General features: G+C 40.2%; 1 long non-coding RNA gene across 2 annotated transcripts in view; it reads left to right on the plus strand.

Moving 5' to 3' along the window:
* The first annotated feature begins 1,230 nt into the window (after positions 1-1,230).
* LOC147147326 (uncharacterized) overlaps positions 1,231-25,065 on the plus strand; it is a 128,795-nt gene continuing 104,960 nt past the window's right edge. Inside the window, exons 1-4 of one of the 2 annotated variants that reach the window (XR_015086893.1) lie at positions 1,231-1,531; positions 9,178-9,351; positions 13,148-13,278; positions 15,215-15,327. This is a non-coding gene — a long non-coding RNA (uncharacterized LOC147147326). Of the gene's footprint in view, positions 1,532-9,177; positions 9,352-13,147; positions 13,279-15,214; positions 15,328-25,065 lie in introns of those variants that run through there. The other variant, XR_015086892.1, reaches the window with a different exon arrangement.

Below are 25,065 nucleotides of genomic sequence, written 5' to 3' on the forward strand. Positions count from 1 at the left end.
ACTCATATGCTGCTTGGACAGAGGAGTATAGTTAGGGACTACAGAATATTGTTCAACCTCTGATTCTGCACTCGTTCAATGCACCTTTTTACAAATTTGGACTGGGAGCAGAAGTAGAATGCTCTGATCAAACTGATTACATAAATTATGTGGAGTGTTGTTCCACAGTCAGATTTTTTTTTTCCTATACCCGGCGATGGCGACTGTTAAGAGGCAGAAGGAATTGACAATACAGTTTATTCTGCTTAAGTAATAATTGTGGCAGCACGAGCATGAAAAACAAGCAACATAATATACAATAATATGCATATATTACCACAGTGGCATTGTGAACGTCCCTGCAAATGTGATGCAATGTAATGAAGATCATATTGACCGTAAATACTGTTTGTTCATCAAACTTGGTGAAATTGGAAAGAGAAGTCTTGTCTAATTTTGTACTGCAGCATTATGGCTACAGTTTGTGCAGGCTGAGCAAAAACTGACATTTTCTTATTTATAGTGTGGTTCCAACTGTCTAGTTCAGTTACATGATGTGGCAGGAATTCTTCTCTAAAATAACATGCATTTTGCCTTCCAAAACCCCCTGATGCAGCATTTTCTGAAATGCTACAGTATGTCTCCATTCAACACAATTAACCTGAGGGACTATTGTGAAAAAGCACAGACTGAAAAAAATATATATTTTGCTTTTGGTTTGAGCTACGTTCAGTGGGACTTTCGAGAAATCGATGTAAAGTTACAGTCCAAATTTATGGGGTTGTGAAAAGTGGCGCAGAGATCACATCGAAAGTCTGGAAGAAGATCAATCTTTAATAAATTGGGTCAGCGGACTTAAGGTCTCAGGAGATGCACAACAGCAGGGAAAGTATCTAGTTTTGGGTCACTTGTACCCCTGACACAGGCAGCCGCAGACCAGTGGGCAAAAGAACTAAGCGCCAGCCATTTCCACTTTTGATTCCTGAGAGTTCCCTTCCACCGTCCCCATATAGCTTTCATGACACCTATCGTTATCATCCTATTCATCATCACATTTTTGGTGCCGTTACTGATTTTATTTCGGTAGTTTTTTACAACCATAGTTTGAGGATAAGAGTATCAATCAGAGCTGATATTGACCATCTTTTTGTGTAAAAAAAAAAAAAATGCTTGATTTAGATCTTTTCTGACTGTCATTGTGCATGTCAGTTTGTTTGGTGCTGTCTGACAAACAGAGATGGGAAGTAACAAAGTACAATTACTTTGTTACTGCTGTACTTTAGTATTTTTTCCAGTACTTTGTAATTCACGGAGTAGCTATTTTTTTTTTTAGAATACTTTTACTTTTATCCATTACATTTAATATAACATAAGACCAGTATTTGTACTTTTTACTCGCTACATTTCCAAAACAGGGCCCTTATTTTTGTTTTACATGATGCATGATGATGCATGAAGGGTTACACCCGCTTGTGATTGGCTCTATCTCAAGCTCTGGCATCACCCGAGAAGATGCTATGCTACCTGCTACAGAAGACAATTTAATTGGAAGGTGAGAAGAAGTAAAATAATCAATGATGTGTCGACGAACAATTCTTGGAGAATGCATTGTGTCTTGTGTAAACCTAAAGTTCGCGAGCTTGCCGCCTACAAGAATTCCCCGTCCAATCTGAAAAACCATGTCGAGGTAAAGCTAAATTACCCTTTCGGTAGCTTGGCCCTGGTTGATAACGTTAGTTTAGCATAACATGCTGTATTAGCATGGTAGACCATTTGTTTGAGAACTAAAAAAAACAATCCAGTCAGTTTAAAGGGTGTTTACTTTTCAAATTTAATAGCCTTCAAATTATATGACATGAGGAGGAAATATCCAGTAAAAGTACTTTTCACTTTTACTGACAAAGTACATTTCAGAGCTTGTACTTTTTTTTTACGTTTACCTTAGTAATTAATTGAATGAGTTATTTTACTTTTACCAATGTCATTTTATATACAAGTAATTGTACTTTTACTTAAGTACAGAATGTCAGTGCTTTTCCCATCTCTGCTGACAAAACAAGAAAAGAGCAAAGAGAAGTGAAGATATACGTGTAGAACCTAACCCGAGATTGTCATTGTCACTTGCGAGCAAAAGGAAGTGTTACATGTGTATGTCTTAACCTTTAGATTACATTTGTGGGTGATGTTTTATTGGTTGGCTCACGTAGCCTATTGCAAGTATTAATATTAGAATGGTTGAGAAGAGAGGGAGTTTGTTTTAAAGTTAATGGAATTGGAGGTTGACCATCGGTTACAGGTTGCCACTTGATTTATTTTATTTTATATTTGTTTTGTTTTTTTGTGTTCTGTGCCAAAATTTGCCGCACGATCAAGCTTCAGATATGCCGCTGCTCGAGTGAAGTGAAGAAAAAATTGAGCAATTAGGTGAACTTCTACGCTTTGTTGGTGAAGTCTTGGCATCCACGCGGAATGCTCAATTGTGCTTTCCCTCACACAGCGTAAACAATTTGCCCCGCATTTAACATTGTTCGTTTCATTTGCATGGTCACAGAATGAAATAAACACCCTGGTCAAGGTATTACTATCTATGGATTCAGAAGTTGAAACTTTAGGGCTATAACGTCATAATTATCTTATACCCTACCTTTTAAGATTAAGCCAATTATTAAACCTAAATAATTACTATTGACTTTTTTTTTTTGTTCTTTTCTACATTCAAAGGGGAGGTAAGCCCCACATCTTCTTCACAATAATATGTTGTATGTGCCCCCACTATTCTAAACAGGGCATTCTGATTAATGTTGGGTTTGTGGAATACGAGCAGCAAAATTCATCTGTTTTTATCCATCTCAGGGGGCGGCCATTTTGTCACTCGCTGCCAACTGAAAATTACATCACAGTTGCTCAGGGTTCAGGTAACGGGCAACCCTGGCTCATCTTCAGAAGACAGTTGAGCCGTGATTAGTTGGAAGGCTAGAAATGGGTGGATTATGCTGCTTAATTAATTATCTACAAACAAAATGTTTTTCAGAATATCAAGTTTAGTCTAATGGGGATGCACAGAACATATTATAATGAAATTGTTGACTTCTCCTTTAAAGACACTATTGTTTCAAAACACCTCCAGTAATGCATACAAGTAAGCGGTGTACACTATATACAAATTACTTAAATCCTGATCTCTAAATATTATAGATCATGAAATGGAACAATCAATTGGACATTTTAAATGCTCATACCACAAGCCAGTTTACCACTTGCTGGCCAAAAGAAGAAAATTAATTGAGGAGGCCACTTACTTTACACTGAAATGAAGAAACTTGCATTAAGGTAACAATATAGGCCTACTGTATCATCAAAATTGTATGACTGGTCACTGAAGAAAAATGCAAATTGTGAACTAAGTTGTATTTCTTACTAACTCATTCACAACCAGACATTTTCAGACCCACTTTTACCCTAACGTTTGAAAAAACAATAGAAAGAAATATAAAGAAATTCCTGGGATTGAATGGCTGGAATGTGAAAAGACAAATAAATACCCTGAAAGAGTTACGATAAATATTCTGAGTTTTGGAAATAAAACCAACTGGGACACTTGACACTACTTGTCAAATACACAGAAGAAAAAGTGAAAGATGATGTAAGCCCTTCTGCAATTAATTTAATAATCAGTACTGTGATAGTTAAACAGTGTTTTTGATGAAGTGCAAATAGACTGTGAAATTATAAACATTACTTTTTTCCCTACACATAATTAGATACCTGAACCATGCATTAATAAATTGTTTACTTGCCTTAGCAGGTTCCTTATTGCGCTAATAGGGCATGACAGATTTTGCTTGTTAATAATTGTGCCTGTTGCTTGCTTGAGATGATAGATGGGGTGCAAACAGCTGTGGCATCAAGATGCATTTAATGTAAAACAGGGATGTGAAGATGCATGTGTGTGTGGGTGTGGGGGTGTGTGTGTGCGCGCGTGTTTGCACTATGCGTTGTTTGGCACATTTTCGTGGAGGGGTGTATGTTATCCTTGTCTTTTGGAGTCAGACCCCAGGCTATGTCTAATTGGAGTCTTCACACTTTCAGGCTTGACTCACACTGACACGCTCGACCTTGGCTCTTCTCCCTTTGCCATGAAAAGGGAAAACAGTGACACAAAAACATGCCGCCTTCTTAGCTGAGAAGGGAAACTTCGCTGCTTGCGTCTTTCTTTTTCATTTTCCCTCTCGCTGTCTTTCTTCTGCTGCTGTTCTCAGCTTCAAGAGTTGTCGTCGACATTCTCAGTTCCATTTGTAGAGATGAACTTTTCAACCATGGAATTATGATTTAAAAGACAAACAAAAAGGTCATGTCTCTCCATGATGTTGATGCTTGACACATTCTTAATCTTAATTACGTTTGCAAAAGGATGTCATTTTTCTCCATGTACAGTATTAGAATCAGCGGAAAGTGCTATAGGGTCTTCACCTCTACTTCTGGGAATACAGCCATCAATAGACCTCTCACCATACATCGCAACACTTGCTCCCTCAGGTCTCGCTCCCCGTTTTAGCATCCAAGGGCATGTTTATGGGCTTGATTTTTCTCTTCCCATCAGGCGGCATTGATCAAACAGCACGCTAAGAGTTGTTCAAGGTGGACATTACTACTGATGGCAACCAGTGCTGCAGACTCTTGTGTAAAAACCATGGCCATTATTCACCTGATTGCCCTCTCCTCCACCTCGCACTAGTGGACATTTCATGATTTGGCAGGTATTTATATCACACCTCTCATATCAGATGTGAAGTGCAGGCTTTTTGGTGGTATCCATTCAGTTGTCTAGTACCCAGGAATGACCAAGAGTGCATTCGGATGCATAGTTGATCCGTATTAAGTGTGTTTTAGCATAACTTTGGGGGTAAAAACAACTTTTGACCAGGTTGTGTGCTTTAAGTTTTACTTGCACTCGAAATATGAATGTTGAACATATTGTGTAAGTATTTAGATATTAAGAATGGTTCAATGTGAAATTGTAGTCCATTGGCAATAAAATACAATGGAACCTCTGAGGACACGGCCCGTAGTCTTTGGGGCGGGGGACGGTTGGAGGGGAGGGATCTAGTGTAGGAGTCTTGCCCTCAGTCTTTTGAATTGTGGGCCTGACTCCTACATCTGCCTGGAGCAGGGCTGTACTTGAGCAGCTCTGTCCCCACGGCTTCAAGGTGCTCGGGGCTGCTTGCTGATGGTCCTGCATGATGGCGCTTCTTCACTCCACTCTCTGCTCACCCATGTGTCAGCAGCCAAGTTATGCATTTAATCATGTTTTTAAACTGGAACAACTTTTACACACAGGTGTTGGGAGTCTCAGGGCCTCAGAGACTGTGGATGGGTGGGAGTATTCTGTTGTGTCGATTATGCCTTGTGAAACCATTTATGTTGCTTTTAAGTCCGAAAGGTGCTATATAAATAAAGGCTTCATTGCAAACGTCTACACACCCAAATGCCAGTTTTTTAATATGAAAATGAGACCAAGATTGAATAATAATTAAAAAAGGTTTTCCATTATTCGTGTGACCTATAGCTTGGACAATTGAAAAAAATATATTTTACAGGAGGGAAATAAAAAACATGACTGTGGATGTGGCAATGTTCAGAATTAACCAATCATATTTCAAATAATGTTAAATGAGAGTGAACACACAACTTCTACCATTTGAAGTGTCTGATTTACCCCAAATAAAGTTCAGAAGTTCAAATAATAGCAAACAATTATTCACCAACATAGAAGAAATTCAAGATCAGAGGTGGGAATTTCACTAAAAATTGAGCGTCCGCTATTCGTCATCAGTGTGCCGCGTGGGTACCCTGCCGTTGTCCGTCATTCATCTTTTTCATCTTTTTTTCCGGGGGAGAAAAATAGTGCCCGTCTATTTTCAGAATTTCTGTCCAGGCACGTGAAATAGTTTTTCTCTACAAGTAGTCCACATGCATACATTACAAAACATTATCTACAGCACTTTTGCAAAGAAAAGACAAACTATACATCAACAGGAGGACGCGAAAAATTAGGGTATAATTTCTGCCTAATGGTGATGCTCAAGTTGGTGGGAAGCAGTCGGGGACAAAAGTGTGACCTTTTATTTATTTATTTATTTTTTGGTAGAGGTCAAACGTCACTTGAGAGTGAGTTGATTCTGTAGGCTGAGCGCCACTGTGTCCATGCATCTTTGGAAGCCTCAGTTGGCATAATAGGCTGAACTTGTTTGTTTCGTGGGCTTACTGTGACACAGTTCGCCGTGACCTCCGCCTCTCAAACATGCGCCACGTGCTGTTCTTTGTAACAGAGGTGTCCTATCTTTTCAAAGGGCAGTATGACACACATGAAAACGCCAATTCTTTGTTAGTGTTGTGCATGCTGAGCAGGCAGTGTACAATACGTGTCAGGACATCTGAACAATAATGACCCTTGACTGCGCTACACCAAACTATAACTGTAGGAACAGGACTATTTGTCTGTCTCAGGTTATGGAGAAACTGTATTTTTTAAATGTGTCTTTGGAGTGCCTTCTCACCATCAGTTTTTTTTTCTGGGCTGTCAAAAACATGTATTTAAAGGGAAAGTCAACCCAAACATATTTTTTTCAAGAATATGTTTAATACAAGCCCACTAGTTGAAACAAGGCATTCTGATAAATATTGCGTTTGTGGAATAAGAGTTAATCCAGCCATTTTTAGCCATCTCTGGGGTGGCCATTTTGTCACTTCTGTCGACTGAAAATGAGGCCGCCCGCTGAGATAGCTAAAAACGGGTGGATTTTGCTGCTTAACTCATATTCCACACACGCAATATTTATCATTTGTATAAGTGTACGAAAGAAAAATCTCACGATGCAGCACCAAACAAAAATATAATAAGAAGTATGAATACTTAAATAAGGATGATCTTGCCCCTGTTTTCCCACAAATTGACGTACTCAGTGCAAAACCTGGGCCTGTTTAATTGAACGCAAAGCTGATATACTTGCAGGAAGCCACGACTTATTCTATTTCAAGAGTTGAAAACACCCTTTATTATACCTTCTGCCATCTCGTGAAAGAGCATTTAATTACTCTGTCTTTCACTACACATCACTAGCATGGATAGAGAAACAAAGATGTATTTGTGACTAACACGTAGTCATTTTCAAACAAATGAAGTGAAAACGGATAATTTCCCACTGTGCCCCTGATGCTCTCTCATGGCATACTATGGTGCCACAACACCCTGTTTGAGTATCACAGATTTATGTAATAATGTACATTCACTGAGTTTCTCCACCATTGACTTGTCAGCTAGGCTAGGCTAGGATCTGCCATTTTCAAACAATGCCCGCACTACATGGACACTATTGTGTGACAGTCAAAAGCTAAGCAAAAATGCAGTGTTGTTGGATGCTGAAAGTAATGTCATCAGCTTTTGATAAACAGAGGCACTCAGTTGGTGATGCAGCTTTTTTTGCACGGATCCGTTCATTATTTGGTGTCTTGGTGATGAAGGGTAACCTCAACGAGTGAAAATACAATCAATGCTCTTACAGTCTTCATGTTTGGTGTTGTAAGATGTAGACATGGGGTTGAAAACTGCTCCACTCCTTGTTGTCATAGTAATGAAAACATCAGATGTACATTAACGAAAGGTTCATGATGCTGACGGTTTATTAAACTAAATATAGTGACCTTCCATTTTTATGTGACATTGTTTTGGAATTGGAACACAGATTATGCTCCACATTGGACGTTCAACTGCTATCAAAGGCCGGGAATACTGTGCAAATCCGACTGCAAAGGCTTCGTTTTTCCTCACAGAATTGAGTTAACAGTGTCTCATTACATTTGCGGCTCCAGCAAGAGACCTTTGGGGCCTGATCCTTAGATGAGGATGAGCCCTCTCGTTGAGTCGCGTCTCGGAGATGCGCAGAGAAAAGGTCCTTAAGAATATCTTTATCACACTTAGACAGGAGGCGCAATTACGCCTGCCACAGTTTTGCAAGAATGCGCAGATACCCGTCATGTTGAGTGGGTTTGAGGCTGTAGGCGGCGTGCCAGGCGAAGGTCAGAGCGTCCATCTTGTAGCTAGATTTGTCAGCTTTGCTCCCACATGTTTCGTCAGTACAGAAGAGGAACAAAATTGAAAATGTTACTGTGATTGCTGCACTATCTAACTCTATATATGAGTTGAATATAGACTTTTTTCTCTAAGATTTTTTTAAAAAATTGATTTGATTGGCTACTTGCTGCTCATTCAACACATGAATATGTAACAGAGGATGATTTTGAAAGTAAGAAAACAAAATTTAAGACAACGGAAAAGTACTCTACCCTTGAATTTTCTGTGTTACTGTATATTGGCTGAGAATAACATCGCAACTTTTTTCGTAACATATTTGAAGCCCTTAATGCTGTAAAATGATCTGACCGCTCTCTCTTAGTCAATAGAACTTTGAACACCTTGTATTCATAACGTTATACAATGCTTGCGTTCATAATTCAGACAGAGTAAGGCAATAAACACACCATGAAAGTGGGTGCCATAAGAAGGAGGGGGCTCCCAGGGGACTTCCTGTTCTCATTTGTACCTTATCCATATCTTTCCTCTGGTCCCATCTGTTTGCATGCTCAAATCCCCTGGCTTGCACTAAACACAGTGCTGTGCAGGGAGAAACGAATGGGCAATATTTGGTATTTAAATGCGGTCTGTGTGATGCATGCAATTGCTCTTATGAAGCCGTGTCCCCAGAGTAACATTTAGGTACTGCTGAGCGTGTTACACGTGCAGCTGGGTGAGGCAGCGGCACCCACACACTGTAAGCTGAACGCAAAATGAATAGGATAGGCAGTTAAGAGGGAATAAGTAATGCTCTACCAGCAGGCTCCGCTTGTTGTGTGTATGAGTTACTTTGTAAAACATTCCCCCCCCCCCTCAGTGGATGCTCATTTCCTCATGACTCACTTCACTTGTCAGGCAATTACCCTTTCCCCAAACCACAAACACTCAATGTCTTGAGCTGTAGCAGAACACAACACAACAGCACAGTGTTTCATGTCACGTTGAATGACTGATTATACTGTAGATCTGAAACAGAAGCCATGATGATTACTGTACACATACACCTCAGGCGAGGGGTGTGTAGAGAGTGCGACATCGCCAAACTGACTCCCTGTTGCGTTTGACAGGTGCAGGGAATTTGTGCTTGCTAAATCCTTCAGTGGCGACATTGGACATCAGAGCACGCCCTCCGATCCCGCAGTGTACCCCCAGCTGACCGGGAGGACTCCTTCCTTTTGTGTGTAACCCACAGTTGACAAGTGCCTCTTAAGGCCTTCTGTTCTCCTGGGGCTTCTGTCAGGGTGAGTCACGGACAAATAATGACAACTTATTTGACATTCATTAATAACACAGGGAACTTTTTCCACAGTGGCTTTGTTCACAACTGCAATAGTGAACAGAGCATGGCTAATAAAACAAACACATACTCATATTGCCATCTATTTGGTGAATGTCAGATGGTATTAGGGATGAAACTGTGATAACATTTCAAATGAGGTATTTCTGTTTTCTGTTTTGTCTTTAAAATGAGTAAAGCAGCAAAATGCACCCGTTTTTAGCCATCTCAGGGGGCGGGCATTTTGTCACTTCAGTCGACTGAAAATGACATCACAGTTGCTCTGGGCTCGGATAACTCAGCTTCAGGAAACAGGTGAGCTGTGATTGGTCGTTACCCGAGCCCTGAGCAACTGTGTTCCATGTCATTTTCAGTCGACGCAAGCGACAAAATGGCCGCCCCCTGAGATGGTGAAAAACTGAAACTGAAACTGAAACTATTCTAGAAAAAAATGTTTGGTTTGACTTTCACTTCAAGCAAGGTGTGTTGATATGCTACAAGTAGGACTTGATCCATACGTCTTTTTTTAGTGCCAAATTTGACGGAATCTGCTGTTCACTGAAGAAATGGCGGTGAACAGATTGGAGCTAGTTTACTAAAGAGGTATTTCTTTGTCAGTCATTTGGATTTGCAGGTTTGCAGCTTCAGACAAAGAGCAAATAGTCGGCTAGTAGCCAGTCGCAGACCGAGTCAATTTCACCGAACATTGTCAAAGACGCGGTGCGTGTATTTAGAATGATAGCAGTTGGCATCGTCAGACCTTATTTGTATTTGATTTTTGTTTTGAAGTGTGAGATTCATCTTTATTTTCTTTGGACGAATGAGAATAATGTGTTCAAGTGCATTTTTTTTAAAAACGCACTCTGCTTTTTACCGGTTTATTGTGGGAGAATTGCCTCGACTGTTTTAAATTTATTAAGTACCGTACAATAAGGAAGAACTACAGAATTTCCCTTCTCTTTATACCTGATTCTTGGTGATGCATTTCATGCGAGCTGTTCTCGTTATTTGAGACTAATTAGAAAGAGAAATTGGGTTTTTGCTCATCTTTCCTATCGCCCTGCTTGCCTGCCTCTGTCGGCTGCTCGAGGTTGTCACGCTGCTCTGAGCGCCTGATGTGGCGTATTAGGCAGGACAATCATTATTAAGCACATTTCAGGCTCAATTACCACTCAAATGCACAGCCATAAAGGCTCCACCGCAGGCTCCCAACAGATGGTTGTGGGTGTCAGGTAGACAGCCTCGGTGATGTCTCCGTCAGACATGGAGTTGTGATATAAAGGATCCAGGAAGCATATACTGTCACCAAAATATGCTCATAGTGATACTGTGTGTGATTTATCCACTATTTATTACAATAAAACTTTATTGGACAATTAAGAGTGCTTGACGTAAAATGTTCTATAAATCTCTTACAAAACCGTGTTTCAAAACTGCCAATGTTGTTATAAGCAATTCAGATAAGCTCGAACATATGCATTAAAAAAAGCAAACAGAAAACGATCAGTCATTTCATCCCCCCCAAGCCAACCAACTTAAAGATGAAGTCAACCCAAACATATTTTTTTTACCAAAATATGTTCTATGCAAGCTCATTAGTTGAAACAAGGCATTCTGATAAATATTGCATTTGTGAAATAAGAGTTAACCCACCTCATCTCTCTTGGCGGCCATTTTGTCACTTCTGTCGACTGAAAATGACATCACAACTGCTCAGGGCTCAGGTAACGACCAATCACGGCTTACCTGTTTTCTGAAGCTGAGAAGTGACAGAGATGGCTAAAAAAAAAAACAAAACGGGTGGATTTTGCTGCTTAACTCATATTCTACAAACGCAATATTAATCAGAATGCCGTGTTTCAAATAGTGGGCCTGCTGGGAACATATTGAAAAAAAAATGTTTGGGTTGAATCCTCTCTTTAAGCAAATTGATCAGTCTGTACTAGTTTAAAGCATACATTTTCCTCCGTACCGTTACAAGGGCCATCAGACCACTTCCTTTTTGACAATTTTTCAAACAGATTCCAGGCAGAAGGAACAGCAGACTTCAATACCTATTTTCCCACTTCAGCATGGGCCGGAGGGAAACATAGAATTCCTTAGAGTCAAGGAGCTAACTTCCCTCTAATTGATGGCTATCGATTTGTAAGAATGCTGGAAGCAGACCCCAAAATAGCTCCCTCCTGTAAATGAGAAAATAACAGTGGTTAAATGAACTTATGGTGTTTGTTTGCCCATTTCCTGCGTTGGTTTGGAAGGCACACAGCCAAACACATTATTGAGGTTAAAAAGTGATTTGAAGTGATCTGTCTTGCTTGCAAAGGGACACTATTCTCTTGAGATTTTCTTGTAGTACCGTATATCGGACAAAACGTAATGCATCTCCTATGCTTTTTTCAAGAGTATTTCATTGACATGCAACATTTACAGCATAGTGCATTGTGGCGGGACAATGTTACCAGACGATTAATTAGACGAATAATGAAATAGTGCTTACCTTTTTTGTGGGATATTGTGGCTCACCGACTAGTCTGGCATTTAGTCGTGCCCTCACATGTGAGAATCTTAAGAGAAAATGTATATACGATGTAAAGATTTTTAAATTTTTTGCTCATCTTTCCTCTCAGTCTGCTTGCCGGTCCTACAAATAATACAGTTGTGGTATTTTTTTCATTTGATTTATGCAACGTTTAGTGAGCGGCAGCACAATAAATTGTGTCCTTTTTTTTGTTACTTTTCGTTTGGTGGCATGCTGAGAAGGTTGACAAAATGTATTGTTTTCACTTGCGTTTTTCTAAAGCAGCTAAACCATTCTCTTTTTACTTGAGCGTCAATGCAGAGAGAATCTGTCAGTCCAGTATAAAACTGTCCAGCCAAAGGCTTTGTGTTATGTGTGGTTCAGAGAAGAGACGTTCCATAGCCCTCAGATAGTGACTCACTCTGCTTTACAGGCAGCCAAATTATATAAAGATAATCACATTCAAAGATAAGCCAGTTGCAGTTCCCCTCGGAGCACACAATGTTACTTAGTCACTTGAGCCTGCCAGGGAGAATTACCCGTGGCACATATGAAAATCTAAGCCTATAGGCCAACTGGGGGCACATTTAAAACCTCTTCATTTGCTTATGGACCAACAGTGCCTTGATTTCAATTTGGTATACTCCAAAATCCTACAAAACAAACCCCCCTCCACTCTTCTCCAGAGAATATTTGATGCCCGTTCGTTTCATAATGCCAGCTTTATATTTTGTACCTTTTTTTTTCTTTCACAAGCCCAATTTGTCTTAATGCTTTTGAAGTTGCTCCACAGCCTCATTTCACCCGGCTAATAAAATTAGGAAACCATTTGTACTGTAAACATTTGATGTTGCAAATATGAAACTCAGAAGCACTGCATGGATTGACTGATTATGATAATGCTGATTTGCTTGTGCTATTTTGACTGTGAGGCTGCGGGAGCTAACATAACAAGTAGCAGTTTCATTCTAGCACGTCGAATCAAGAGCTTTGGTTTTCCTCCAAAACAACCTAGAGATACAACAGCAACGATCTTTGAACTGTAAATCACATTTGAAAGCGGTTCGCATCTCCAATTTGCCGTGTTTCAGCTGCTCATCAGAGTATCTCCCGAGTGAAAGTGAGTGTGTTGAAGATGCTACACTTTGCTGTTTTTTTTTTTTTTTTTTTTTTAAACCACCCACCTGTGCCCGTACCACCCACCTCAGCATCTGAGTCACACTCAGCCTGCCGTCTCTTTCAGATGGGCTGAGCGGGAGAATCAACAGTACAGCACAGGACAGCTCAGCCAACGTGTGTGGGTGGATCAGCCTTATGGCTTCAGTCATTCATCCGTCCGTGATGGCATCAAAGACACAAAAGCAGAGAGAGAAGGTGAGCGCGCGAGAGAAAACAACTCAAACGAGATGTCAAGCAGAGAATATGAGAATATGAGGGGGAGGTGAGGATGCGGAGACAGAACGTGAAATAAGAACGGCAAGGAGGAACAGGACAGACAGGCCAGACACGTAGAGAAGAAACTGCACGGCAAACAAAGCAAACATGACAATTGTACTCCCAACGTCCATCGCCTGACACACTGGAAGAGCGGTAATATTACCTTCACCGCAACTCATGCCCAGGAACTTCCTTCAGCATGAGCCTTGGCATTTGCGCTAAGGCTTTTGTTCTGCCACATAACATTAGCGAGTGGGCAGACAGAAGAGACAAGGCTTGCCTCTGAGATGTCAGCAAAGGATGTATGAGACCAGTTCAACACAAGGAAAGCAATTGTACACAAGTGACACAGGTGACAGTGAAGCTTCCCCCTACTTGACACTAATGCTATTGAGATGCTGTCTCTTTTGCATGTGCGAGGAGACTTACCCATTGTCATCGCTGTTTAAAGCCAACCACGTGATTAAGGTTCTCTTAATTTGTCATCTTCTCAAAGCGGTGTTTTCATTTAATCAAACACATGCCTACTTCATTATTCTTGTGTTTATGACAGAATACAGACTGTAGACACCTCCTCAACTCTTTTCTTTCTGCCTTTGCCTCAAAATGCATAATTCTTGAATACATTAAGTCCTTTCTCCTTTGGCTATGACAACCACAGTTCTGAGAAGATATCCTCCACTAAGCTCCTCGACATTGAGCCTTTAGATTGATCTTACCTAAAGACTTGACTGTCGGGAGATTGTCTCCCTTTTTTATATTGTCTCCTTTTTCCACAATTTCCTCTAGCGCTAAACAGATGATCTTACTGTGAGACCGTCGCTGCTAAATAGCACTCCCTCATCCCATCAAGAAATCTTTGTTCTTAAGTGCTGACGCGACAATGCTTCTGTTGGAGCAAAAAAACAGATGGATAGCCATGTTGTTCCATCCCTATGATTGGGTGTGCGCTGTGTGTTAATGTGATTAGGGAGACATTAACGCCTCCACGCTCAACCAGGCAGATACCGTACAATAAGTCCCTCTCGCGTGCTTTCTTTCTCTCATGTTAAAGACGGTTGCTTCACAGCCCGTGGTCATTCCGTAGCTTATCTTAATCCGTGGGGAATCTGGTAAAGCCATTCATATACTGACATTGGCCTTATGATAGCCAAGGCCCATTATTATTCATGACTTTAGATGGTATAGTGAAGGCCGCTAAGGTAAGAGTCTAATGAGCGAGGAGATTTGTGTAGGTGAGTGTTTTGAGTTAATGGGACATCTATTTACATCTTCAAGGAACATTTGTGCTTTTTCTTTCTCAAACGTTCCACATAAAATGTTCATGACGATGTTGAACTCTCTGTACGTTGTTTGGAATGCAAAATGCCAATACTCAGACGGACATTTGACATTTGACTTCAAGTCTAAGTGCTCCATTTGAATTTTGCCTGCATGTATCAGCTATTTTTAACTTTCTACTTGTACTGACATTGAAAGTGACTTCATTTGACTGTTTAAATTTACTGAACACCTGAAAGATTCTTTACACTACTTTTGCCCGAATGAATGTGAAAAAAAACCCAAAAAACAAATGTTATCAATTATGGCTCTTCCCAAATTGGCCTTTGAATACATCTTTGAATCTGAAAAAACAAACAACAAACAATTCATTGTGGGGTAGACTCAACCCACTGCTTTGTGTTATGATGCTTGCAATGCTGAAGTAAAATAGTTCCAACGTGAAACCCACTTCCTTAGATGAACACACTTGGCTTTCACTGGCCTTCTCTGAGGACTAAACACTCATAGCTCCTTCTCCTCCCACTCCTCCTTATGCACCATCCCACCTTCTTTTTCCACCTATTGCTTTGCCTTCTGTTCCATTTTGCAGCCCCCTCAACCTTCTGAGCTAGAGTCGATGCCCAAATCCTTTGCAACACACAGCAGTGGCGAGAGAACAGTGAGAGAGGAGGTGCTGTAGTTGGACAAAGGAGGTGTGGATTGAGAGGAACTGCATTGAGGTCCACTGACTGGAGGGTGTAGAAAGGAAGAACCAGAGCTCCAGAGAAGTGACACATAAGTGAGATTGCAATTCAAGACAACAAAGGTGCCTTGAAAGATCAGGGGTGCCTTGGAAACGTATCCAATTTCATTTAATTTGTTTGGAAATTATTTTTTAACTTCAGAAAAATCTTTATCCGTCTGTCTACACAGGCGATCAACCTGTTGTAAGAAATCTGTATATCAGCTTTGTGCTCAATGAAAAAGGCCTGCGGTAGGTAAATAAGACAAGATAGTCATAATTTCAGTATTCCGTATTGCGGATACTTTTTCACGCATTTTTGTTTGGTGGCGTGCCGTGAGATTTTCTTACATGTAAAACGGGCGGGAAAGTATTGGGAAACTCTGCCATAGTGCAATGCAGTGGTGTTAGAGTGAAGGCCAGCGGCCACAATTTGCAGCAAAAGGGTTCTTTGATTAATGCTCAGAGGCTATCTAGGACGCAGAAGATGAACCCACCATCAATTCAATAGCGGTATCACAACTCTACTGAGCCCTCTTACTTCACACAGAACACATACAGTACTTGAATGTACATGCTGTACCTTCAAATTTCTTTGAATTGAGGCACGCTCAGAATGTGTGTGCGTTTGTGTGCCTGCATGTTTTAAACTGATTTAGGGAAAAGGGTGAAAGGATTACAGCTGTCTCGTGGCTGTGGGAAGGAGCAAAGCATTTCTTCCCATTGGTCATTCCCATGAACCCTTGCACTGCAGGGGCACGGTGGGAGGCAAAACTGAGGACAGGGGGTTGTATCACCACTGGCTTCACGATGCGCAGTCCAACTGCCAGCCAAATATCCAAGGAAAAAAAAAGAAGATTTGACCATTTGCTCATAAATTACTGATGGCATTAAGTGCTCTATATTTTTATTCAAACAGATCAACTTAGCAGCTCTTCTTAACTCTTGAGCTTTTTCCTCTGAGCTCAAGACTAAATTTAGAGCATCACCTCTGCCATAGCATCAGTACACTGTCAACAGGTTTTGCAGATGTGAGCTCTGCCAGACACTCTATGGAGGGCATGATTAGGACAAGAGGGCTGGGCATCCCACTCCCCAGAAAACAGCCAGAAAATATAACCGTACTATGATAGGGGTGACAAATCCAGAAGACTTCATGGAATTTACAGGCTTGTCATGGTTTCACTCCTATATCCCATTGGCAAAGCACATTTACGATGAAGGAAACGGTAGAAATAATCATATCAAGGAATGTTGTTCGGGCAACTTGTGGAGACTGCTAAACTTCCAATTTCTTCACTGTCACAGCTGGAATGGATGACTTCACGGAACATTTCCTGGAGGGGAAAATGTCTTTGCTATATGTTTCACATCCTGGCACTAGCTAGATGGATGTCTTTGTTAAAGAGTACATTCCATAAAATATGCTTCTTTAATTTGTACGATCACACGTTCAAAGTGGGAGTAAATTTTTTGCTGTGACAATTTTTATTGAGTCGGGTCTAGGCAGACTGTCCCCACTGTGGTCTGTTGTGTATGAAGGATAAAGCCTGAGATCAGTATGGGGCATGCAAAGTCCTCACAGGAACGCTCTCGAACCCCCGACCTCAGAATTGTGCCATGTCATAGAAGTGTAGAAATAATTCAACCACCAATATATTGCAAAATAATAAAACATGAAACGGCATGAATAGGCGAAAGCTGTAAGCATATACTGTAAATAGTTGTCAATATTGATATGTTATTTCATCAGTCTGCAAACCAAAGCCAAACAACTGAATTAATCTTTTTTCAAGCTAAGTCTAGCAACGTGCACTCATGGCTTGTGTGATATTGGTGATGTTACGCAGTATACAAACTCCAGATTGATCAAGTTTTAAAGCGCTCCACTTTCAACGTTTCACTTTATTCAGATCAGTGGTTCTCAACTGGTGGGTCGCGGACCTACTTTTGGGTGGGTCGCGGAAAGATAGTAAAACAAAAAAATTAAGTGTATTCTTATTTCAATTTTTACTGTTCAGAGGCGTACCAAATTCCCATGTGGAACAAATCGATGGTGTCACATTTTGGTGAATTTCATATTTAAAAAAAAATCTTTACTTTTGGTCAGTCCACACGCGTGGATGTTATTTTTACACATTGACCAATCTTAAGTGTTGAAAATGGGATGTCATCTTTCACGATGCAATGCTAATGGTTGAATAATCATGCCATTTTTGGGGTCTCCTGAAAAGTGACCATTGTGGTGGTAGAAGGATTTGGCTCGATGCCAGCTATATACAGTATAGGTAAGCGCCAGGAAAGCTGCCTTGTGCATTAGCCACCGCCTTACTCTGTGAACAAATACAGTAAAGCTGAGCTTCTGGCCAGCAATCGTTATGGCGAGTGATATGTTTTTGGACGTAGTTTGAAAATATAATATACTCCATTCTAGAAGCTGCATTTCCAGATGCTATTTTTAAACAAAACCTTTAACGTCTGTAAAAGAGGGTCGTGACTTTCCAACAGCTGGGAAATGAGGGTCCCAGGGTGGCAACAGATGAGAACCACAGATTTAGATCGTCTACCATTAGGTCTGACCCCGTCATGTCAGGAAGATTGACTGGTAGCCTCTCACTTAATGCACTGTTTCCTGGTATTTTTGAATTAACACTCCAACCTTTCCCGAGGTTGGGTGTGAATAAAACTCATACCACAGATGACTCAAAAAAAACAAAAAAACTTGGCTTTCACATAAAGGTCATTAAACATTTTATGAAAAACACAACAGTTTGCTATAATGAAAAAGAGGGTGTATCACACAAGATCCTGTGAGAAGTCCACACATGATTAGGTATGCTTAAATACTTTGTCCTAGACCATTAGACTTCTGCTAAATTCAGCTTTATTGTATTGATGTTTCTTCTTTACAACCGAGCAAACAACATATTGACACTAAGAAAAGTAAATAACAATTTTAAATAAGATGAAGATATTAATAATTACTTCAATTTTAGCCAGAAATTTAAGTCACTCTTAATGTCATGTTTTTGCAATGTCAGTTTGTTTGACATGTAACAACATTATAGTATAATTATGAAATATCTTTGAATGTACAATGAAGAACCACATTCAGAATTCTTGATCGAATGTGGAAACTAGCTAATATGACTCCATGTACGTCCAGAAATTACTGAGGATAATGCACAGACCCATGCAGAGAAAACATTAGGCGGAGCCCAGCTCATGAATATTTTTGTAACTGTCTTTGAGGCCTCATATTAGGCTTCTTTGGTCCCCCCAAAATGGAATATAAAGACTTGATAGTCAAAGCTTTAGGGATGAGAATCGAATCTGACAAAGAGAAACAAAGAGGCCTATGTCTTATAAATCATAACTCTTCATGTTTTACACAAAAGAAGAAATCTACCACCTAAAAAAACCTCAATTTCTTACCTTGCTGTACTTGAACCTTTCATGTAATGTCTGATTTGTGAAATAATTTTAGATGGACATAAACTTTAATCAGTAATACAACCAACGGAACCTAGACAATATTAGGTAATGTTAAGGTATTTTTAAATGTATCAATTATTTAGTTTTTCACATACATCTCCATCATCACTTGCGGCTGCTGCTGTAGTTGTGAGAAAACTTAAAAACTGCAAAACTTCAGAAAAAAATGTGATAACGGGGTGTTCCATTTTTCAATGTGTTGTCGAAATCAAATCTCAAGACCAACACTTAGAAGACAAAGACATGCGAATGTGATATATGATATCTGAGAATATCACCTTTTGTTTCTCACCATCAGCCACAGGGAGAAAGCACATACAGGAGCAGCTTCACTGTCATCTTTTTTTCTCGGGGCCCTTGATTTTTCATATGTTCAAACTCCGGCATCTGAGAGGTCGACACCAATTGAACTTGGAGGCAAAACAAAGTAGAAAGGGGGAATAATTCAAAGTATTGACCTAAGTCACATGCAGCGAAGACTGTGGGTGCACTACTTACAGATTAGTGGCAATGATTAAAAGAAATAATATTGAAGTCAGCGATGAAAAAATTCAAACAAAGCTAACCCTATTTTGCAAAAGTACAAATGAACAAACAACAATTTGTCAACCAGCCTCGCCTGTGTAACCTAACTTCCTGTGCAAGGCATATATTTTGTTCTCTGGATGCCTTGGCAGCCCATGTGACTAATTGTACATTTAAAGCCCCTCTGGTGCTTTTGACACTTAACTTAAACCAATTACAGTGAGTGAAAGTGAAAAAACACCACTTCCCAAAAAATGTCAGATATTTTAGATCAGATTTTGGTGTTTGTCAGTGCCACAATGACTCCAATGGCACAACATGTATTCTTTGTTAGATCATATCATATTATTTGGGATCAATTTTTTTCAAATGGTATCCTGAAGAGTGTCTTGAGATACATTATACATCAGCCTCATTGATGCAGATGCAAGTACTGCATTCTTATGTTAAAAAGAATATAATTCACAAATCTAGAATATGAAGATGCCCCTCCATGTTGAGGGTCCACACTCGAAGGTAAAGTTGTGATTCAGTGCAGATTTTTCTCAATTTATGCTATTTGGCCGTAGATGGCTGAACCAAATCCAGACTTGACCATAGTATTTGACCATTTATAAAGCAGGATTGTTCGTCTTCTGTGGTGTCTTTCTTTATTCTGAAGGAGAGAGATAAAATCAAACATATTTACATGCAGAGACAGAATTATGGCAAACTCTCGCAGTTGTTGACATTTTTCAAGTTGGATCCTCTTCAGCTTGAGGACTTTGTCTTTGTAAAATAAATAAATACATAAATAAAAAAAAAAAGTCCTGAGCTGTTTCTGACTGATTCTTATTTGGAGTATGGTCTCCACTGGCACATCATTTCAAATGCCATCAAATCCCAACAGCATTGGTGTCCCTTCGGATACCACAGGTTTTGAGTAATGAGTTACAATATTTCACTCTCTGACATCATCAACCTAATGGCTTCTGTTAAATTATAAATGACTCAATTAAAAATGAGATGTAGGTGATTCGTTACATGGATGTATTAATGTTTGTACAGCCACTGCAGAAGTTATATCGACACACATTTTTGATTGCGGCTGTGATGCACTGAAAAGTTGTCGTCTGCATGCGCTGAAACATTGTCAGTGAAAGGGTGTGGCCATCACGCACTGAATCGTAACCGTTGACGGGGATTTGTGCGGGGGTGGGCGACGTATGGCTGCTAGCTGCTAGCGGCCTGAAAATACACCAGCCGTTTGGGAAAATATGTAAAAAATTCCCGATGGCAAGGTCTTTGTTCATATAAGTTGTTCGTCACAGTGTTTTTTTTTCCCCGTATCATTGTAAAACGTCATAGTAGCACAGAAAATATTTCTATGAGTGTCAAAATGACGCTGACTCAGGCTTCGCACACAGTTTTCCCCTCAGCTGTTTTCTGCTCGAGCGAACAAGAGTCAGCCAAGTGATTGTGACGTGGTTTGACCTGGGACAGTATTCTCTCAGCACGTCCAGTTCCACCTCAATGGGTGCATATTGCCACTTATGCACTTAACAGAAGCATACTCTCTCTTGCCCCACTCCTTCTCATCCTCTGTCGATCTTGCAGTTGTCTCAACATTTTTTGCATCTCACACTCCTCCCATTACTCACCCTTTTTACTCGCTCCCTTTACTGTCTGTTCCTCCAGCTCTGTCGATTTGTGCTCATGAATTCTTTATTCCGAGCCTAGTTATAATTTAATGATCAGAAGAAAGAAGCTGAGGGATGCTCGCATGCCTCTTTCTTTTTCTTAGATTTGCACTGTCATGCCATGTCGGAGTCACACGGGCTTTTGAACATCATTTCATTTGACTTAATTTCAATTACAGCGATACCCACCCTACTTTGCCCTGGAGGCTCCCGGAAAATCAGTATAAGTCCTGACATTACAGGCATCTAATAGATATTCTTGATTTAGCAATAATAGTCTGTACGTACCACAGCGAGTGCCTGCACGCACACTATATCTTCTCTCCATACTGTAAAACGTGAGGTAGTGTTCCCACTCAGTGGAAGGGAGGGACATGAGCAAAACATGTTTGAGTGCTGTTTGAGGAATCAAGTGGGAAAGGTAGATGACACTGTTGACTGGTTGCCAGTCTGTCACAGGCCGCAGTCTGCATAGAGAAAAAGACCATTTACGCTCACATTCATGGCACTGAGTGGAAACCGAGCCGTTGATTAGAAGACAATCCATCAGAAGTACGAGAATGCTGGCGCGTATGTTGCTGCTTCGCAACCTGTAAAAATACCAGTTGTGAAAAAATAATTCAGTCGTTTGTTGGTTTGAGCTTTAATGACATCGATTCTAGAAAAACATGGACATGCGGCAAAGACTCTCAGTAACTTGTGCAAACAACTGCTGGCCAAACTCCTCCCTGATATATAAATATGGTAGAATAGTTGATGTATCACTTCAAGTTAGTTTCTTGACACAATTACTACTTTCTTCTTCACCAGGGCTTTGGTGGCATCTTGTGGCATCTTAGGGCTTACAGATATAGCACAATAGTTCTTCATCAAAGGAAGAAACGAGAATAGGTAAATTTGTGAACAACAAAACGCAAGTAGGTGTGGGGTCACTAATGTCCGTAGTGGCTGTTAGAATAATTGCACATAAGTTATCCCATATTTACTCTTATAAGTATTTTAAGGAATTTATTCAGCATTATGAACTTGTTTTAATCATGTAAGTTGATGCTGCTTCTGAAGAAAATGGAATGTGAGAAGGACACAGCTGCACAATGGGAACAATGCTCTTATCGAAGAGCATCCCGTGGTATATAACAATAACAATGAAGTTTCACGCACGCACACTGTCTTCGAACGCGATGCTACATGTTCCCCCCGCCCTTTAGACTAGCAATTTCTATCCATACAATTATGGACGGGCGGCCCGGTGGTCGACTGGTTAGCACGTCCGCCTCACAGTTCAGAGGTCGTGGGTTCGATCCCGGCTCCGGCCTCCCTGTGTGGAGTTTGCATGTTCTCCCCGTGCCTGCTTGGGTTTTCTCCGGGTACTCCGGTTTCCTCCCACATTCCCCAAAAAAACATGCTTGGCAGGTGGATTGGACACTCTAAATTACCCTTAGGTGTGATTGTGAGTGTGTGTGATTGTTTGTCTCTGTGTGCCCTGCGATTGGCTGGCAACCAATTCGGGGTGTCCCCCGCCTACTGCCCGAAGACAGCTGGGATAGGCTCCGGCACGCCCGCGACCCTTGTGAGGACAAGCGGTATGGATAATGGATGGATGGATACAATTAGGGACCACCAATAAGACAATAATGAGAGAGGAGGTGGAGGGGCTGATCAGAGTGTTGTGTGGAATTGTTATGCTACAGTCCCTTCACTCTCCTCGCGAGCAAAAAGACAATATTGTGTTGAGTGTCTTCTCTCCTCATTTTGTGCATTGTTTACTAATGTCTCATTTGGTGTGAACCTGACAGTGGCCATGCATATATAAACCAAAAAAAGCTTGTTGTTTGTCATATTTGTACAAATTTGTACCTTTGTATGTAATTTTAAAATCTACATTGAAGACCAGGACAATGTGTGATATGTTAGGATGATTATACGGAAAATTTGTGATTTAATTTTGGCGATTCATTTGGAAAATGCTACTAGGACCCTTTCCACAAGGGACCCTTTTAAATGTGTTCGCAAATGTCATGAAATACGGCTGTGCTAGAGCCAGAGCAACAACAAAAAATGTTGTCAAAGCGGACATTGGCCTCCCTAATGCTTAAAAGTCCCTGCTTTTGATAGTCCAAATTTGTCTTCTCTGCAATTAGTTCGACAATAGTCGGTGAGATGAAACACAAGGATACAAGAGAAATGACGTGAGCTCGCAACCGGCATGTCTCTAATTTAAAACAATATGGCACACGTCGACACAAACATGAATAGACCACCTTGACCTGATAAAGACTCAACATTTCTGGCCCTCGCGGCTTTGATAAGGACCCCGATGGCTTCTTGTTGTGCATCAGGCTAATGGCATTAATATTTGTGCGGACCATAAATAATGCTAACAAATAACAGTGTGTAAGGAATTAATGAAAGGCAAACAGAAGTGGAGCAGAGAGATGCATGGTTATACGGTGTAGCAACAAATTACCCTGCGGGGAGGGTTGGTGAGGATGAGGGGGCTTCAGTACCGTCATTACTCTGTACAGAGAGTGCGGTCTGGCTAACACCTGTATTTCCCTCAGATCGGCTTCACCCTAATTAGCCCACACACACCCTGGGGATCTTCTGACACACAAGCACTGCGGGGGGAGGTTATGCAGGGAGAACTTTGGGAGGGCATACACAATTTAGGCGAGGAAGTACAGCAGAAAGGGAGAAATAGTTTAAATTGGAATTGAAATGTTCAGGGTTTCAGTAGTTTATTGAACAATCAGTTCTTAAATTGAAGAGAAAAAACATGAATGTTGAGTTTAATTTCACTCATCCCTCGAACCAAACCATTCAAATATGCAAACCCCCATTCAAAATTACAAACATTTCATTCCAAATGTTAAAGGGGGAGTTTACAACACCACCCCCCAAAAGAAAAAAAAAGAAAAATCACATTTTGTCTTATTTCTTAAAACAGCCAGAGAAAGAAGGTGTGACTGCGTCAATAACTCAGGTCAACACATTTTTACTACATTTTTTAAAACAGAGATTCAACATTTCTACATTATTTTTTTGTGCTGATTCTGAATTTGCCCTTGTTTTTTCTCTCGCACACCAGTTTTTCAGAATAATAATAACATTAATATAATGACAATAATATATGTATTATACTCGTAGTATTTATTAATGGTTAATTTAGAATCAGCAACAGGTGGATTTTTTTCCTGAAATGGTTAAAAATTTAACACAAGAAATGAAAATCAAAAACCTCAAAAACCTGATGTACTCAAAAAAAAGAAAAAAAAAGTAAAGGCAGTTTTTTACATCTATGTAAAAAAAAAAAAAATAATATATATATATATATATATATATATATATATATATATATATATATATATATATATATATATATATATATATATATATATATATATATATAGGGGTACATAAAGTAATCTCTAAGTTAAATTTGCTGTTGACCAGTGTAATGCACTTGCGGGCACACTCATAAGTGTGCCACCCTCCAAAAAATAAAACTTCAAACGATTACATTGAGCATTATAATAACATTACAAGTAAGTTGCATATTTTCCATTTTCACAGATCATGTCATTTAGTGCAAATCAGAAAGACTGTTTCTTTTTCAATTGCAAACATCCCTATTAAACGAAAAGAGCCCCTCCCCGTCCCCCTGAAATCCAGTTTAATAAAATGCCCCCCCTAAACAAAAAAGATCTTCCCTCAAATCTTCAATTGTGTAATTTCCTGGTTTATTCCCGTTAATTCCTATGGAAAGTTCCCAGCTGCCAAATTCCTGGAATTTTGCAACCCTCCATCATACAGTATGTGATTACAGAATGCCGTTGGCTTCAGTGTCAGGCGTAATCTTGAGCAAGGCTGCGCAGGCAAGCCGTGAACTGACATCTGCTGACAGCTATGAGAACTGGAGGCTGAAAGGTGCAGGAGTCGGTTTCATTTGCACTCACCCCATGGTTCGGAAGTGCGAAATGAAATATTTGTTAATTTTCAATGTCACTTTGATTCTTGTTA

This window comes from Filicampus tigris, chromosome 5, assembly GCF_054856515.1.
Source record: "Filicampus tigris isolate MCC_2025a chromosome 5, RoL_Ftig_1.0, whole genome shotgun sequence".
In the NCBI taxonomy this organism is placed as follows: domain Eukaryota; kingdom Metazoa; phylum Chordata; class Actinopteri; order Syngnathiformes; family Syngnathidae; genus Filicampus; species Filicampus tigris.